General features: G+C 47.8%; 1 long non-coding RNA gene across 1 annotated transcript; it reads left to right on the plus strand.

Annotated features, from left to right (window-relative positions):
* The first annotated feature begins 4,344 nt into the window (after positions 1-4,344).
* Positions 4,345-14,968, plus strand: LOC140430095 (uncharacterized). Its single transcript, XR_011949325.1, has 3 exons — positions 4,345-4,467; positions 4,602-4,748; positions 14,509-14,968. It is a non-coding gene; the product is annotated as an uncharacterized lncRNA (long non-coding RNA).
* Positions 14,969-19,021: the final 4,053 nt, after the last annotated feature.

The raw sequence follows: 19,021 nt of genomic DNA on the forward strand, positions 1-19,021 counted from the left end.
TTCATTGCTTCACACGATTTCCTTCAGTCACTTTGATTGTATCCTGAGATCCACTCTTCGCCAGGTTCCAGGTTGAGATGCGGCCTTCGTTCCTGGGACCTTCCAGGGTCATGTCCTCATCAGAGATCAATCTGTCCTCTCTAATTATTGTCCTGTCTCTAACTTTGCTTCCCTCCTGGTGTCCTCAAGCATGTCATTTTCTCCCAGATATCCATTTCCCCCAGGCTTTCAGTTTGAATCTCTGCGGCTGCATTCCACCCATGTAACTCCACTGAAATCAACCTAAAATCACAAATGGCATCTTTTGTGGTTCTGACATTGATGCAGCATTGTCCCTGGTTCTGTTCAATGTTTGGTCTCTTAGAGGCGGGTAAACAGATCTTATTGCATATACTGTTTGATGTGAGTGGGTGTTGAAATAGGCCATAACCAGCAATATATGAAACACAGACACTGGGGTTCCTTGGGGATTTTTCAAGTCTTCATGAGGCGATTGATTGTAAGCACTCAATGCTTGCAATCACTTGGAGGGAGGCTGTGGTGCAGGCAAATGAATTATTAGATGCTGATTAAAACCAAATCTCACACACGCTGTATGGAAAGGATCGTGCTTTATTATCTCATTCATTTGATTTAATAAAGATTTAACACTAAAGTTTCAATGTTACCAAGTTCCAAAACTTGCATCGTGAGCAGGGATATACAGTAAAATAAGGCCTTGTGGCGCAGTGGGTGGTACCGCTGCCTCGGAGCCAGAAGCTCTGGGTTCGAGTCCCGCCCAGGACCTGATGGGCAAGGAAGGGGTGTCTATAACGTGGCCAAACAGGTTGAGTTTGTCAACCTACAGATATTCCAAACACGCCAATGGCTGGCGGTGAGAGTGGGAGAGACGCTGGTCAACCACGTTTGATGTGAAGTGGCGCTCCTCAAGCTATAAGTCCCTGGCGACAGACTAGCGACCTGTTCAATGAATAACTAGCTATGGAAACAGACAAAAGTCTGCCTTAGAGCACCACTAGGTGCAGGAAGAGAACTGGAAATTGAATATAGAGCACATAGGCTTATAAAGGAGCAGAGGAGGTCGTTCAGTCCCTCGTGCCCGTTCTGCCATTCGATAAGATCATGGTCGATCTGGTTTTTATCTCAGCTTCACTTTTCTGTCTGCCCACTTGACTCCCTTGTCCATCAACTATCCACCCAACACAGCCTTGAACAAATCAATGGCACAGCCTTGTCTGGAGAAAATAACTCCACAAACAAACAAACCTCAGAGAAAATAATTCTCCTCATCTGCAACTGAAAAGGAAGACTTCATTCTCAAACTGTGTCCTCTAGTACTAGTCTTCCCTATAAAAGCACACATCCTCTTGGTATCCACTCTATCAAGTCCTCTTGGGATCTTCAATGTTTCAACAACACCACCTTTCATTCTTCTGAACTTCAATAGGTAAAGGCCAAACCTGTTTAACCTACCTTAGCATAAGCCCTTCATCCCATGAGTCAGTCTAGTGGACCTTTTGTGAACTGCTTCTAACGCAATTACATGCTTGAAGGAGACTTGAGTATATTCACGAGGCGGCTGGATATAACACTTGGGGATAATGGGATCAGAGGCTATGGGGAGAAAGCAGGATTAGGCTATTGAGTTGGATGATCAGCCATGATCGTATTGAATGGTGGAGCAGGCTTGAAGGGCCAAAAGGCCTCCACCTGCTCCTATCTTCTATGTATCTATGTAAAACTGTACATGGTCCCCTAGACTTTGCTTTGAGCTTTGCCAAAGAGTCACCCAGGCTCGAAACATTAGCTCCCCCCTCTCTCTCCACAGTTGCTGTCAGACTTGCTGAGATTGTCCAGCATTTTGTGTTACCATTTCATGTGGTGATATGCATCACTGTAAATACACAAGGGGTTAATGTAAATACATTACGACTAAGTAAACACTAGAGGAAGCACCAGAGACGCCATGACATGCAGACATACAGCTAATGAACACATAGAATAGGGCACGACCAATGGGCAGTCAAGACACCCAGAGGTGACACTACCACAAGGGGGCATTACATAGCCCATATTTAAGGAAAGGGCACACATGCTCTGTCTCTTTCCACAGGCGACACTTAGAGAGTAGGACAGGGGCAGATCAGATGCATCACACCCACCACGTGGCTTAGAGCAGACTGGTTAGTTAGACTGAGTTACTAGAGCAAGATTAGCAGGAGAGTCGAACTCATAGAGAACTGTGCTAATGGTTCAATAAATCACATTGAACTTACTTCAAAGCCTGGAGTATCTTTTGGTCAAAGCTGCATCCAGTTGCAGCCTGTGTTATCCCAGAGTACATAACACAACATTTCAGATTCCAGCATCCGCAGTAATTTGCTTTTATCACAGTGCTCCAGATGTGGCCTTGTACAGCTGCTGTTAAACTTCCCCAGCTCTACCCGTCTTTGGCTAAACACCAGCATTCCACCTGCCTCCCTGATCACTTGCTACACTTGCACATGAAACGTTTATGATTCATGGACCAGGACACCCAGGTTCCTCTATACCACGGAGCTCTGCAATCTCTCTCCGGTTAAATAGAATAGAATTCTGCTGACAAAGTGAACTAGTTCACATTTTCCCACATTATACTCAAGCTGCCAATTTTCTTCCCATACACTTAACCTGTCTACATCCCTTTGTAGATTCCTTAGCTCTTCTTGACCATTTACTTGCCTTGATATCATCAATACATATGCAGATGCGATCCAGAAACAGCCCAACCAACCTGTGCCAGTGCACCAGGCTTCTCTGAGCCTCTTGCTGTTTTTCCTCCTCTAACTTTACCATCATACCCCCTCCATTCCCTTTTCCCTCATATTATTGTCGAGCTTTGCCTTAAATGCATCTGAATTATTTGCTCCAACCAGTCTCTGTGCTCGCGAGTTCCACATTCTCACCACGCTCTGGGTGAAAATGCGTGTCTGGATTTCCTACATCGACGGCCTCTAGTTACGCCCTTTCCCACAAGTGGAAGCATCTTTGTATCCACTCCATCAAAACGTTTCAGAATTTTAAGGGCATCTATAAGGTCATCTCTCAGTCTTTTCGTTGCAACGGAACAGAGGCCCAGCCTGTTCACCCTTTCCTGATAGATAAGTCCATGCATTTTTAATATCATCCATGTGAATCTTCTCTGCACCCTCTCCAGTGCCTCGATATCCTTTTTATAATATGGCATATATTTAACATTGAGTCTCGGATGACATGCAACTTTCTTTAATCAGGTATGATTAGAAGTGGTGAGGGCAGCACGGTGGCGCAGTGGTTAGCATTGCTACCTCACGTCCCCGAGGTCCCAGGTTCGATCCCAGCTCTGGGTCACTGTCCGTGTGGAGTTTGCACATTCTCCCCGTGTTTGCGTGGGTTTTGTCCCCACAACCCAAAGATGTGCAGGCTAGGTGGATTGGCCATGCTAAATTGCCCCTTAATTGGAAAAAATTAATTGGGTACACTATATTGTTTTAAAATAAAGGTGGATTGGCCATTGTCAACATGTGGGGTTACGGGGATAGGGCGAGGGTGTGGGCCCAAGTGGAGATCTCTTTCAGAGGGTCGGTCCAGACTTGTGGGCTGAATAGCCTACTTCCGCACTGTAAGGATTCTATAAGGAATACCAATACAACCATCCTTGGAGTTTCGCACAAACACCATTCCCCTGACATCAATTCTAACCCAGCCTCTGGTTTCTCACTGAGGTTGAACAAGACCCTGCAAAGCCTTGCGTCCTATTTCACCCAGAGCGGAGGTTCAAGTCCTCTTCATCACCATGACCACTTATCACTGCAATCCTTACCCTTTCCTCAAATCCTTTACCACTGAAGCCTTTCTGCAAGCTTTTCACCAATCCTCTCTTGCTGACCACCTTTCAACCGTTCGCCTAAAACTCCAACTTGCTCAAGGTACATCTCCCCAGATCCTCTCCTGTGCCACGTCCCTTTCAACTCTTGCTCTCAGCCACGTGAGTCTAAAATCCTCAAATTCATCCAATCCCTTCATGGTACCCCAGCACCCAATCCCTACAGCCTCCTTCAGACTGATTCCCCCTCCCCACGCCCTTCGGCCTTCTGATGCTGGCCTCCTGCGCAATCCCCCCAGTACTACTGAGTCAGTAGCAGTCGTTTGAAATAAACAATTAGCACAGAGGTTCAATGCGCAGGGGGCATTCACTGGAGGTTCAGTGAATCTGGAGGAGTGGAAATGGTCAGCAATGTCGTACTGCAATCTGATTGATCTGAATTGCAGTCATCGGAGGCCCCCCCCAAAAAAAAAACTGAGTGCTTAGATCTGGTTGATGAGCCGTCGATATGATAAAGAAACACGATAGGGAAGAGAAGCTAGCGCTGGGAGTAAACACGTAAAGAATCCCAGGCGCATCGCCGTACATCAGCGACTGACATATTCGGAAATAACAAGGCAATGGTTTGTGATTCGACAAAACATTCCTGGGCAGAGTTGCGTGTAAGAATTTTCACGGCGTTGCTTAATTAGCAGCTTGTATTATTCAAATAAGTTAACAGGGCGAAGGCTGGTAAGCTGTTTATATTTATTCACAGGGTGCCAGTGTCACCGGCAAGGTTGACATTCATTGTTTATTCCTCATTGCCCTTGACAGCTTGATAACTCGATAACTGGCTCAGCCCTTTCAGGAGGGCAGTTAACAGTGAACAACCACTTCTGAAGTTATCTCACAGCCTGAGCAGGTAAGGCTGGCGCATTTCCTTCCCGCGTCGACATGATTGAACTAGGTGGGGTTTTATAACTCTTTGTTTGTACGTTGCATGCCGCAATTGCTGACCGAAGCTCTTTACTCCAGATTTGATTAACTAATTACCTGAATTGCAATTCACTCGCGGCCGGGGTGGCATTTGGATTCACTTCTCCAGATGGTCCGACTGAATCTCGGCATCACTAGTCCAGTAACATAATCATTATGACCTCAGCCGGAGAAGGATTCACAATTGAGCCTCAGGAAGAGGCAGTGCCATGGGTGGGATATGGTGGAGGGCTGACTGTGGGGTGGCAGAAGAAAATAAATGAATGGATGGAGAGAGTAGCTCAGGGATTAATTGTGGTAAACAGCACATTTTACTTTTTTTAATGGGCTTTCCACAGGGTTGGTTTCCCTGAGTGAAGACAGCACTTCATGAGAATGACTAGAGCGAGGGTAGGTCCGATCAAGGACAGTAGCGGGAGATTGTGTATTGAGTCTGAAGAGATAGGAGAGGTCTTGAATGAGTACTTTTCTTCTGTATTTACAAATGAGAGGGGCGATATTGTTGGAGAGGACAATGTGAAACAGATTGGTAAGCTCGAGGAAATACTTGTTAGGAAGGAAGATGTGTTGGGCATTTTGAAAAACTTGAGGATAGACAAGTCCCCCGGGCCTGACGGGATATATCCAAGGATTCTATGGGAAGCAAGAGATGAAATTGCAGAGCCGTTGGCAATTATCTTTTCGTCCTCACTGTCAACAGGGGTGGTACCAGGGGATTGGAGAGTGGCGAATGTCGTGCCCCTGTTCAAAAAAGGAACTAGGGATAACCCTGGGAATTACAGGCCAGTTAGTCTTACTTCGGTGGTAGGCAAAGTAATGAAAAGGGTACTGAAGGATAGGATTTCTGAGCATCTGGAAAGGCACTGCTTGATTAGGGATAGTCAGCACGGATTTGTGAGGGGTAGGTCTTGCCTTACAAATCTTATTGAATTCTTTGAGGAGGTGACCAAGCATGTGGATGAAGGTAAAGCAGTGGATGTAGTGTACATGGATTTTAGTAAGGCATTTGATAAAGTTCCCCATGGTAGGCTTCTGCACAAAGTAAGGAGGCATGGGATAGTGGGAAATTTGGCCAGTTGGATAACGAACTGGCTAACCGATAGAAGTCAGAGAGTGGTGGTGGATGGCAAATATTCAGCCTGGATCCCAGTTACCAGTGGTGTACCGCAGGGATCAGTTCTGGGTCCTCTGCTGTTTGTGATTTTCATTAATGACTTGGATGAGGGAGTTGAAGGGTGGGTCAGTAAATTTGCTGACGATACGAAGATTGGTGGAGTTGTGGATAGTAAGGAGGGCTGTTGTCGGCTGCAAAGAGACATAGATAGGATGCAGAGCTGGTCTGAGAAGTGGCAGATGGAGTTTAACCCTGAAAAGTGTGAGGTTGTCCATTTTGGAAGGACAAATATGAATGCGGAATACAGGGTTAACGGTAGAGTTCTTGGCATTGTGGAGGAGCAGAGAGACCTTGGGGTCTATGTTCATACATCTTTGAAAGTTGCCTCTCAAGTGGATAGAGCTGTGAAGAAGGCCTATGGTGTGCTCGCGTTCATTAACAGAGGGATTGAATTTAAGAGCCGTGAGGTGATGATGCAGCTGTACAAAACTTTGGTAAGGCCACATTTGGAGTACTGTGTACAGTTCTGGTCGCCTCATTTTAGGAAGGATGTGGAAGCTCTGGAAAAGGTGCAAAGAAGATTTACCAGGATGTTGCCTGGAATGGAGAGTAGGTCTTACGAGGAAAGGTTGAGGGTGCTAGGCCTTTTCTCATTAGAGCGGAGAAGGATGAGGGGCGACTTGATAGAGGTTTATAAGATGATCAGGGGAATAGATAGAGTAGACAGTCAGAGACTTTTTCCCCAGGTGGAACACACCATTACAAGGGGACATAAATTTAAGGTGAAAGGTGGAAGATATAGGAGGGATATCAGAGGTAGGTTCTTTACCCAGAGAGTAGTGGGGGCATGGAATGCACTGCCTGTGGAAGTAGTTGAGTCGGAAACATTAGGGACCTTCAAGCAGCTGTTGGATAGGTACATGGATTACGGGAAAATGATATAGTGTAGATTTATTTGTTCTTAAGGGCAGCACGGTAGCATTGTGGATAGCACAATTGCTTCACAGATCCATGGTCCCAGGTTCGATTCTGGCTTGGGTCATTGTCTGTGCGGAGTCTGCACGTCCTCCCCGTGTCTGCGTGGGTTTCCTCCGGGTGCTCCGGTTTCCTCCCACAGTCCAAAGATGTGCGGGTTAGGTGAATTGGCCAATGATAAATTGCCCTTAATGTCCAAATTGCCCTTGGTGTTGGGTGGAGGTGTTGAGTTTGGGTAGGGTGCTCTTTCCAAGAGCTGGTGCAGACTCAAAGGGCCAAATGGCCTCCTTCTGCACTGTAAATTCAATGATAATCTATGATTAATCTAGGACAAAGGTTCGGCACAACATCGTGGGCCGAAGGGCCTGTTCTGTGTGTATTTTCTATGTTCTATATGTTCTAGCACTTGCTGCCTAAGGTCGCAGCTATCACCTGAGATAAGTCATTTGAATATTCAAATGACCTAATACCTGCTTTCGGCTTGGGTAAAGGACACCTATGATTTATCCTTACCCAATATGGTGCATCGTGCAGTTTTGGTCAAATGTCACACGCTTCCTGCCTCCCATCTGGGAACCTTAAGAAGTTGCATGTTACCTAAAAGATGGATGTCCTATTTAATTTTCTGAATGCAGATAGTTAGACGTAGCCAGTTTAGAATGCAGAAGAGCAGCCACAAACTTGAAAGGATTTTTGAGGAGGGAGTGGGTATGGTTAGTGGGGAGATTTAGTTGCTGTATAATGTGGGCAATTGTGAAACTGTCCATTTTGGCAGGAAGAATTAAAAAAAATGAAGCCTGTTAACGAAATGGTGAGAGGTTGTAGAACTCTGAGGTGCAGAGGGATCTTGGTGTCCTAGTGCATGGATCAAGAAAGGCTGGTATGCAGGTACAGCGAGTAATTAAGAACGCTTATATAATGTTATTGTTTATTGTGCGGGGAATTGATTACAAAAGTAGGGAGGTTATTGTTCAGTTGTACAAGGCACTGGTGGGACCACATCTGGAGTATTATGCACAGTATTGGTCTCCTTATCAAAAGTAAATGCTTGAGACACAGTTCAGAGAAAGTTTACCAGACTAATACCAGGAATGGTATGAGGAACCGACTTGTGAGGAAAGATTGGAGAGGTTGGGTTTGTATCGACTCGAGTTTAGAAGAGTAAGAAGCGACTTGATCAAAACCTTTATGATCTTGACAGATATTGACAGGGTGGATGTGGAGAGGATGTTTCCTCTTGCCAGAGAATCTAGAACGAGGGGTCACTGTTTTAAAATTACGGGTCGCCCATTTAAGACAGAGATGAGGAGAATTGTTTCTCTCAGAGGGTCGTGAGTCCCTGGAATTCTCTTCCTCAAAAGGCGGTGGAAGCAGAGTCTTTGAATATTCTTAAGGCAGAGATAGATGGTGATGTATTAGGCAGGTTTGTTCGATGTGGACTGCACTCGATGCAGGGAAGTTAGAAACAGACGTCTAACACAGGAGAAGATCCAACACTGTTTTATTCAACTAGATGAACTGCTGTACATATTCAGCTGTGGGTCGACACTATACTGATCTGACTAGTGACCTTGTAGTAGCCTGACCAGGCTTACTAGCTACCGCATGGTGTTTGTGCTTGCTAGCTCATGGACTCTGACTGTCTCAGTAGCTGGGTCCCGAGAGAGCGGGAAACCTAGTGCCCTCTGGCTTTATCGTGGTAGTATCCTGTCTGGTGATTGGCTGTGCTGTGTTGTATGTTTACTGGTCATCCTGTGTGTCAATCACTGCCTGTCTGCATCTCATTATATACATGAGTGGATATTATGACAGATGGATCCTTGATTGACGAGGGGGTGGAAGGTTTTCAGGAGCAGGCAGGAAAGTGGGGTTGAGATCACGATCAGATCAGGCATGATCTTATTGAAGGCGGAGCAGGCTTGAGGGGCCAAGTGGCCGACTCCTGCCCTTAATTTGTATGTCCGTAGGAGAGTTGTTGATGAAACGAGTGATTCCTGGAGAAGATGATGAAAGATGGAATTAGTGGAAGGGTAACAAACTGGAGCAAAAAGCAATTAGAAGGCACCAGGTGGAGAGTAGAGGTTCACGGCAGTTTTTATGGAGGTTGAAGTCGGTAGTGGTGTCGTACAGGGGTCACATCTGACCGTCACCGTGTATATCAATGGTTAAGTAAGGTGAAACAGGGTGGTGTTGGCATTGTACACAGTACTCAAATAGGAGGCCCAATTATTTCTTTATAACACTAAGAAAACCTCAAAAGGATATTGCCAAGATGGTGGAAGATCTGGAAATCATTTACTGACAGGTGTGAGGTGACAAACTGTGATAAAAAGGATAAGAGCAACAAATAGACTCTGCTTCGCAGTGAGCTCAGGGCTGTAGAACAGGTAGAAGGATTTGAGGTTGCAGAATACCGAAGGCAGCTTTGCAGTTTGATGAGGCCAAAAAGGCTAATGGAATTCCAGATTTTATCGTGACCATATTGAGTGCAAAATCCAAGAGATAATGATAAGCTTAAATCAAATCTTAATAAAGCCGCCAGTTACAGTGCTATGTGTAGGATTAGGCTCCATGCCACAGGGAGGATAATAAAGTTTTAGAGTGGGGACACCACACAGTCACTAGACTATGTCTGGCTTAAGGAATTACAAATGCAAAGAAAGGCTTGAAAGAAATGTATTTTCATCATGCAAATTATGGGGTAATATGGTGAAGGCATTTAAATGAGTAGATGGAAGCAAATTTCCATTTGTTGAGATGTCTAGAATGACCACCAAGCAGAGTAACTGTAGAACTATTAACAGAATAACTAAAGTACAGAGAATCGTAATTATACGATTGACTTGGACTCCAGTTTCCAGACTGCCTGGGAAAGCCTGCGCTCAGACCCAGGATCCACGCTCTTTGGCCTGATTGGCCAGATGGGTCACATGACCCTCTGAAACCATGCCCCTTAAAGGGGCTTGCAACCACATCCCTCCCCCTTCACGTCCCTTATTAACACATGCCAAGAAAAGTTAAACTATTTACATTACAACTCCGTAAAGGAATTATTTTTGCGCAGCCCATTGTAAAGTCGGTCTGCCAGGGGATTTACTCTCCCTCTTGGAATGACGCAGTTTAACCGGAGACGCCTCGACAGCAGGGTCAGACTCCAGTTTCACTTCCATCTCGTAAAGGTACATTAGGGCAGATCACTTCTCCAGTTCCCACAGGAACTCTCCAAGACCATTCCTCCGGCTGACTTGTTTCCATGTTGCGTTCAACCACAACAATATCTCTGGCGGGCACACTTAGAGCGGATCTCCAGGTGACTCCCTCTCAAGCGACCTAGACGCTTCTTCAGTCTATTACCTTGAACTTCCATTTCATCCTCTATCGGGCCCGTCCTGACCATGACAACACCTGGGACCCAACTTTGACCCGTCCCAAAAAGTGTTTCGCGTCTACTAGATCATCCACTTCAAATGCTCGCTCAGGCATATGATGTTTCTTTTCCACCCTCCCTGCCAAATTTGGAAACACCAGGGCCAAAATGGTCCAACCGTCAGCAACTCGGCAGGAGTTACCCCGGTGATCGTGTGGGGCACCGTTCTAGCGGTCATAAGGAAACATCCTAATTTGGTCTGCTGAGATGCTGGTGAGGATTTTTTCCCTCGCTGTTTTAAATGTTTGCACAGCCCTCTCCGCCGATCCATTCGAGGAGGGGTAGTACGGTGCGGAACACATATGGTTGATGCCTTGGGTGACATGAAATGCTGGAACTCCTGGCTGCTAAACGCTACCCAGTTGTCCGAACTCATCACCTCTGGTAAACCATGGGTGGCGAAAGTTTGTCTTAAATGTTCCACTGTTGCCAAGGAAGTTCTGGACTTGATTTCATAGAATCCATGGCCTACCTGGCCACTGCCAAGGGTGCACGGGAGCTGCTGGCGGTAACTTTTGTTGTACCTGGCATCGGTCGGGGAGTTTAATCATACTTTCCATGTCTGTGTCGAACCCGGACCTCCTCACACAGCAGCAAGCCAACATTTTCATGGTGAACATCTCCGGGTGGGCGTTATGTAGTTCCTACATTAACGACTTCCTGCCGGACGTGGGGGCGACCACCCTCGCCCCCCCCCACAGAGGGACGCCGTCTTCACTGCTCAGTTTGTCCTTCCTTATTTGAAAGGGTTTTAGCTGTTTGGACATTCCCTGATAACGCCAACCATGATGAACCACATGCTCTGGACATAAAGGCTAATCGAATATTATCGCTCATTGGCCAGGATTTCTCATTTCAGACTTAGGGAACCATTTGTGGGTCCCAGCCCCGCTCATGTCGGAGGCACACCCAGCAGTGTGATCCTGCAGGAGGAGGCCAATTAACAGGCTGCCTCCATGTTCCCCATCCGAGTAAGTGCATCAGGAGGGACACAGACAAGGCAGCATGGTGGCACAGTGGTTAGCATTGCTGCCTACGGCGCTGAGGACCCGGGTTTGAATCCCGGCCCTGGGTCACTGTCCGTGTGGAGTGATGTGTTGGGTATGCTGGGTCTGCGAGGACTGCGTTTACCAGAGCAGTGAGAGAGACAGGCTACCAACACTTGTAGAAGTACAACTCTATTTTATTTAGCTATGAGCTGTTAAACATACTTGCACTGTGGGTTGACACTATGTTAGGTTGACTGGAGACCTGAGGCTAACCTGACCAGACTATACTGCTAGCACATGGTAGATGTTCGTGTTACTGATCACGGGCTCTGGCTGTCTCAGAGGCTGCATCCCGAATGAGCGGGAAAACTAGTGCCCTCTGGCTATATAGTGGCCGAGTCCTGTCTGGTGATTGGCTGCTGTGTTCTGTGTGTTGATTGGTCTTTCAGCGTGTCAGTCAGTGTCTGTCTCTGCACCATCATAGACTTGTGTGTATATTATAACAAGGTATTTGCACATTCTCCCGGTGTTTGCATGGGTTTCACCCCCACAAGCCAAATATGTGCAGGGTAGGTGGCTAGGCCATGCTAAATTGCCCCTTAATTGGAAAAAAATAATTGGGTACTCTAAATTTAATTTTAAAAAGGAGGGGAGGTCCAAGGGGAGGGGGCCCACAGAGGAGTAGCCCAGTTTGCCGCCTCACTGAGAGAGGTGGCTGCTGCTAAGGCAGAGGGGCAGTGCGAGGGTGCCTCAAAATGGAGGCACTGTCGGAAGGCTTGGGTTAAGAACAATGGAGGCCGAGCCAGTGCAGAGGGGATATGGCCTATGGCCAGGGCTGTTGTGCTCATTCAGGCTGATGGTGCACTGAAAATGTCGGGGTGGCAACTCCTAATGTCCTTTGCAACCCCCCCCCCCGACCAGGAAGCTGCCTTCTGTGAACTGCCAGGCTCCAGCCATGACACGGGGCTCAAGCAACTTCCATAAAATTGCATTAAGTAGAATAAAGGGCTAATTTTTGTTTCAAACACCTCAACTGGCTACCCGCCGCAGACGGACAGTCAGCTGCTGGTGGGTAAGGAGCCCGCTTCCGGGAAGATCTCCCAGAGATGGAAAAACATCACACCTCAGTCCAATTTCCCCACCCACCGCCTCCAACATCACCGGCATGCGGTTGGGAAGATACCGCTCATTATGTTAATTAGCTGAGTCACTCCTTGACAGAATAGCCACGGATTTGAACCATTCACGCTTCTGGAGACTATGGGACTGTCAATATACTAATTCACGACTTCCGGTGACGGCGGGCGGGAGGCGGCCGCACAATGGAGAGCCCCCGCTCGGGAACGGCAATTTTGGGGCTTTAAGCCCGGTCCCAGTGTCCGCGGAGGCGGCAGAAGAAGGGAGAAGGCACGGAGGAGGCACTGAGAAGACACAGGAGGGGAAAAAAACCCAAAGAAAAATGTCGAAGGTGAGCAGAAAAACGGCCGAAAAAAAACCAGCTGGAGGTCCGTCGGGGAGTGGAAAGGTCACCGAGGGGTCACCAGGAAAAATGGAGGCTGGAGCACCAGGGAAGGCCGCACTGCTTACGGCTGAAGAAATAACTACGGTGATGGCTGCGGAATTTGAAAAGCAGTTGGCGCAGATTGCGAAATGCATGGAGATGGTGAGGAAGGAGATGAGGGAGGCTTTGAGTGTGCTGGTGGAGGAGGCGGTTTCCTCGGTGAGGACGGAGGTGGCGAGCGCAGTGGCGGAGGTGCGAGAGCAAGGGGAGGCGCTGAAGGAAGTGGAGGAGATGGTATTGCAGCACGGTGATCAACTTGCCTCGATGGTGAAGGAGATGCGGAAGGTGATGGACATTAACAAGGATCTGCGAGGAAAAATGGAAGACCTGGAAAATAGATCCAGGCGACAGAATTTGAGGATTGTGGGGCTGCCCGAAGGAGTTGAAGGACCGAAGCCGACTGAGTATTTTGCCGCAATGTTGGCAAAACTACTGGGGGAGGGGGAGGACCCCTCCCGATATGAACTGGATCGGGCTCATCGGTCGTGGAGGCCTGTACCAAAGGCGAGTGAGCCGCCAAGGGCAGTGACTCTGTGCTTCCGTAGGTACAGGGTGAAGGAGAAGGTCCTGAGCTGGGCCAAGCAGAAGCGGGTGGTGCAGTGGGCTGGAGCTGGTATACGTGTATACCAGGACTTTACGGTGGAGCTGGCAAGGAGGTGGGCTGCCTTCAACCAGGTGAAGAGGGCACTGTACATTAGCAAGGTGCAATGCAGCATTGTATATCCAGCGAAGCTGAGGGTGACTTACAAGCTCAGGGACTTTTATTTTGGAATGGCGGAAGCAGCGGAGGAGTTTGCGAAAGCAGAAGGACTGTGGCAGAACTGACAAACTGAGGAATGGCCATGTGCCGATGTAACCTCATGACTGTATTTCTTTATTTTTTGTACCACTGCGCGCGGGTGTAGAGATTAAAGGAGCCAAGGTGGTATATATTTGGACGAGGGAAGGGACGGGACTTTCACTCGAAATGAGAGTTCTTTGGGGTGTAGGTGGATAGGCGGGGTTTGTGTGCTAAAAGGAGATCTTTGGGCTTTCCTGGGGCCGGGCAAGTGGGAAAGGGACCCGGGCGGGGGCCTCCACGCTGGCCGGTTTAAGCCGGCCAGTGAACGGGAGTGAGGTGGGGGGAGGGGCTGCGGTCATCGGAGCCTGGCAGAACAGGGTCCGAGTGGTCTAGACGGGGTGGAAAGTTGAGGGGGAAGGAACCGAGGGTAGGGGGAGGAGTTTTACAGGAGGCAGTGGACGGGAGGAGCTGGAGACCTGGGGGGTGGGGGGGGTGGGAGCTGTGTAAGATTAAGGGTGACTACGGGTAATCCCTGATTTATTTTTGTCATTTGTTTATGTAAACATGCGGGTTGAGGTTTGGGGGTTGGTGGGTAGATGGGATTGTTGTTATTATGGGGACTGACATATCTTGCTGATTATTATGGATGTAAATGTGGGAGAAAATGTGAAAATGGAGGAGAATATAAAAAAAAAATCTTTTTAAAAAATATTCTAATTCACTGCTGATGGGATTAGGGCTCAGCGTCAACTATATTGTTCGCACAGTGAGGACCGATGTCTGCATAAGGGCGAGTTTGGCCAAGAATGAAATGATTAAATATTAATTTTCCATTACAGTTCACCCACATGGTTGAAAAGTGGTATCGAGAAGCATGTTTACCCCAATTACTGCCAGCAAACATTGAAAGCTTCAGACAGATATCAGGAGATGATGAGACCACCCTCAGTGTGGCTCCAGTGGAATCTAAAAGGGATTTCTTTTTTGGGCATGTGTTTTAAATACATTTATTTTCATTTCTCCAGACCTGTAGATATCAGGCAGCAAGTCCCTGGTCTGTTTCATTAATAAGTAACATCTGTGATTACTTATTTCAAATCAAATATCCCAATATTAAAAATCCCAGTTAACACGTGAATTCCCTCTGTAGTATCAGGTGCAAGTTGTATAATATCATTATCGGAGACCTAAAGACTGCAAATAATCCACTCAAACGTAATCAATGTTAGCTCGCTGCTCACTGGAGAAAATAAATGTGTGAATCTTTTACTGCGTAAATGAAATCGTAATAATACATTAATATTGTATTATCGGAAAGTATTTGATGTCTATTAGTAAATGAAAGTTGTGTCTGCACTTACAATTTCCTTTAATGAATGGATTGATTCTAGCCTCTCTGATGAAAAACCTATAAAAACCTCCAGGTATGCCACATCCTTTACAATCAGGGGAAAGAGAGTTTCATAACTGGGCAAATCACCGAATCACAGAATTGTTGCAGTGCAGATGGAGGCCATTCGGCCCATCACGTCTGCACCAGCTCTCCAAACGAGCACCGTGACTTAGTGCCTTTTCCCCCTTACCCCTGCACATTGTTTCAGTTCAAGTGACCATCCAATGCCCTCTTGAATGCCTCGATTTAACCTGCCCCCCCCCCCCGATCATCGTTCCAAGCTGTGCCAGACCCCAACCACTAATTCATAGATCATAGAATTTACAGTGCAGAAGGAGGCCATTCGGCCCATCCGAGTCCGCACCGGCCCTTGGAAAGAGCACCCTACTTAAGCCCATACCTCCACCCTATGCCTGTGTGGTGGTATGTATTAGGGGTCATGTGGGACTGTGAAGCCGTGATGCTATTGGCTGACAGATCCCGGGTCCTGGTTGGCTGCTGACTCCTGGCTCCGCCCTGAAGGCGGAGTATAAGAACCCGAGCTTCTCCCCGCCGCTTCATTCTGTTGCTGAACTGCTGGAGACAAGTCTCGCTTAATAAAGCCTGAATCGACTTCATCACTTCTCGTCTCTCTCGTAAGTCATTGTGCGCTACAGCCTGTAACCCAGTAACTCCACCCAGCCTTTTTTGGATACTAAGGATACAATTTAGCATGGCCAATCCACCTAACCTGCACATCTTTGGACTGTGGGAGGAAACCGGAGCACCCGGAGGAAACCCACGCACACATGGGGAGAATATGCAGACTCCGCACAGACAGTGACCCAAGCAGAGAATCAAACCCAGGTCCCTGGCGCTGTGAGGCGACTGTGCTCACCAGTGCTAACCACTGTGTCGCCCAATAATTGTGTAAAAATGTTTTTTTTAAATCACATTTCTTTCCTTTGCAAATTACTTTAAATATGTGCCACACAGTCTTGATCCTTTTGGCAATCGGGGCAGTTTCTCCTTATCAACATGTCCAATTCCATAGAATCCCTACAGTGCAATAGGAGGCCATTTGGCCCATCGAGTCAGCACTGGTCCCCGTAAGAGCATCCCACCTAGGCCCCCTGCTCAAACATATCTCGGTAATCCCACCTAACCTGCACATCGTTGGACTGTGAGAGGAAACCGGGCAACCCAGAGGAAACCCACGCACACACGGGGAGAACGTGCAAACTCCACACACAGTCACCCTCGGCCAGAATTGAACCAGGGTCCCTGGCACAGTGAGGCAGCAGCTGTGCCACCATGGTTCCTTCATGATTTTGAACATCTCTATCAAATCTCCTCTTAGTCTTCTTCGCTCCAAGGAGAACAGTCCCAACCTCTCCAATCTATCCTCATAACTCATCCCACCCTCTACACACAAATGAGACGAGCAAACAGAGGGGAAAGGACCGTGGAAAAAAATGTATTAAAAGGATAAAAGTCTCTGGTTCAGATGGATGTCTTCCAGTTAGATTCTTCCTTCCATCTAGGTCTGCAGTTGAGTCTGCAATCTTTGTCTTTAGTCTGTAATGGTCTTCACTGTAGACTCATCAGGGTCTAGAGGCTCCTGCCTTTGGCCAGTAGGCAGCAGAGCAGAGAGAGAGAGCTGCTCCCACCTTTAGAGTGGCTTCTCTATAAATTCACAATAACAGCAAGCAGCCAACATTTGAGAGAAAGCGGGAAATAGAGCAACACGGCTTCCCTTTTCGGAGTCCAGACGCTTTCTGCTGAGTCCTCTGAAAACTCCACCTGGTAGGACCCAATCGCTGTCTGTTGCAGGGCAGGATACTGTCCCTGGCCAATCCATTGGCCATCAGCCCACCAATCGTACAAAACCCCTCCAATCTCTCGGGTGCCATAATGTGCGTGTTCTGCTGTTCAAGATCTGAAACCTCACATGCCAGTTTCCTGTTTCGAAACTTTCGAGTTCCTCACTTCCTCCGCTCAGCTTAAAGGTAAGTCTCCATTAAAGACCCGTGGAACCAAAAACAATAACGACAAAATTTTAAAAATAGGAAATAAAGGAATGAACAAGAATGGTCCTAAAACAGGGTAGGGGCACTCTTCCACCAACTAACTAGGCATTTCTTGGTGGCATTATTGCTGGGATGAACATAATAATAATAATAGAACAAGAATCAATCGGTTTCTTGAATCTGTTCAGTTAGATTGTGGATGTTCTGCACCTGAACTCCATTTCGCTGCCTTGGTTCCACCTGTTCTCAATATCAGGACCTCACTGCAAGCTGCCAACCTCAATCTTCAAACTTTCAGGATTGCATTGGTGCGTCTGAATCAGGAGGTTTAGGTTTCAGTCCAACTCCAGACACTAGTAATAAAATGTAGACTGGCAGTCTTGATACAGTACTGTGAGAGTGCTGCATTGCCAGAGGTGCCATCTTGTGGGCAGCACGGTAGCAGAGTGGTTAGCACAGTTGCTTCACAGCTCCAGGGTGACGTCATGTTGGCAAGGTTTACAACAGCTTTAGCGAAACATGGAAGGTGTTGATGGGAAGCCACGTAGGGGGGATGCAAATAAAATTACAATCCCCGGGAGGAGAGGAACGTGCACTGTCCCCTGGTACCCTGACACCTTGGCACTGCCCCAGCTGTGCCAACCTGACAGCATTTTGTGCTGGGGCAAATCCTCTGGCGAGCACCGTTAGGGGTTCCCTCTAATGTGTGTGTGGAGGGGGGGGGGGTGTTGCCCTGTTGCTTGTGTGGGGAGGAGGGGGTCACTCTGTTGCTTTTGGAGGGAAGGGTTGCCATGAATCTTGTGAGGGCGGGGTGCCCGTGTTCGTGGGGGAGGTCCGCTGTGTCCACTGGGGGATGGCTGGGGTGGAGTTTCTTTGTGGCGTTAGCTTTGGCTGCCCTCTCAGGCTCGGCCCACTAGGAAGTTGGCGGAAACCACGCCCCCAGGTTCTCTGTGCACCGGGTGCCATTGGCCGGTGGCAGGATATTTTGGTCCCGCCTTTGTCAATAGGGTTTCCTGTTGACTGCACCCCATGTGGGAGGTACGCCAACGGCGGGACCGGCAGAACCCACCAGCGTGAACAGCCGGAATGTTCCGGCGATAATGTGGGCTATAACATTGTGGTGAAGATATGGTGAGGATGAAGCTGTTTTCTGGCAAAGAGTTACATTTTGTACATGTGGGGAGATTACATCGCTGTTGTGTTGCACTGCACAATTCCCACGTCCATTCAAGATCATCTTTATCCTCGACAATACCGAAAAACATACGATTCCCACTTATTTAAAAAATAAAATGGTTCAGCGACTGGGAAGTAGAGTCGAGGCAGGAGATGAGCTATGATCATACAGAGTGCGAGAGAGGCCCAAGGGCCCTATTGTTTCCCCAAAGGGGTGTCTATTTCGCGAGCGGCCTCCGCCGTGATCATGCGCGGCCAGGGACCCGGCAATTCTCCAGGGCGTGTCCCAGCTCTAGCTGCCGTCCAGCTAGCCCCCAGCAACACGGGGAATCGGTAGCAGTTTCGCGCCAGTTTTCCTGCCGTAAAACGCGACCGTTCTGTCGCCGGCGTGGGAACATAGTAGCCTCCAAATCGGAGGATCCAGCCCATTCTCTTCCCAAAATACCTCTCAGCCATTCACCGGAGAAATGTGGAAACAAAAATCACAGGGGGAAATTGATGATGAGCCTCCAACAGATGAGATAAGGCAGGGCTGGCGACTCCCTCGTACCCATCAACACGGCCAGTTCAAAAAGAACAGAGAGAGAGAAGAAACAGGTTCATCTTAGCCCAACATCACAACTAATTAATTAGCTCAGGTGAAAAATGACCTTGAGGTGGGTACGGTACTGATGGTTTCAATGATGACGAAAAGGGCACAGTTATGGAAGAGGTGAGGGAATGGCAATGCGCTCCGACTTGATTAGTAATCTAACCCAGCTGGGTACCGCGGCG

Source organism: Scyliorhinus torazame, chromosome 9 (genome assembly GCF_047496885.1).
Source record: "Scyliorhinus torazame isolate Kashiwa2021f chromosome 9, sScyTor2.1, whole genome shotgun sequence".
In the NCBI taxonomy this organism is placed as follows: domain Eukaryota; kingdom Metazoa; phylum Chordata; class Chondrichthyes; order Carcharhiniformes; family Scyliorhinidae; genus Scyliorhinus; species Scyliorhinus torazame.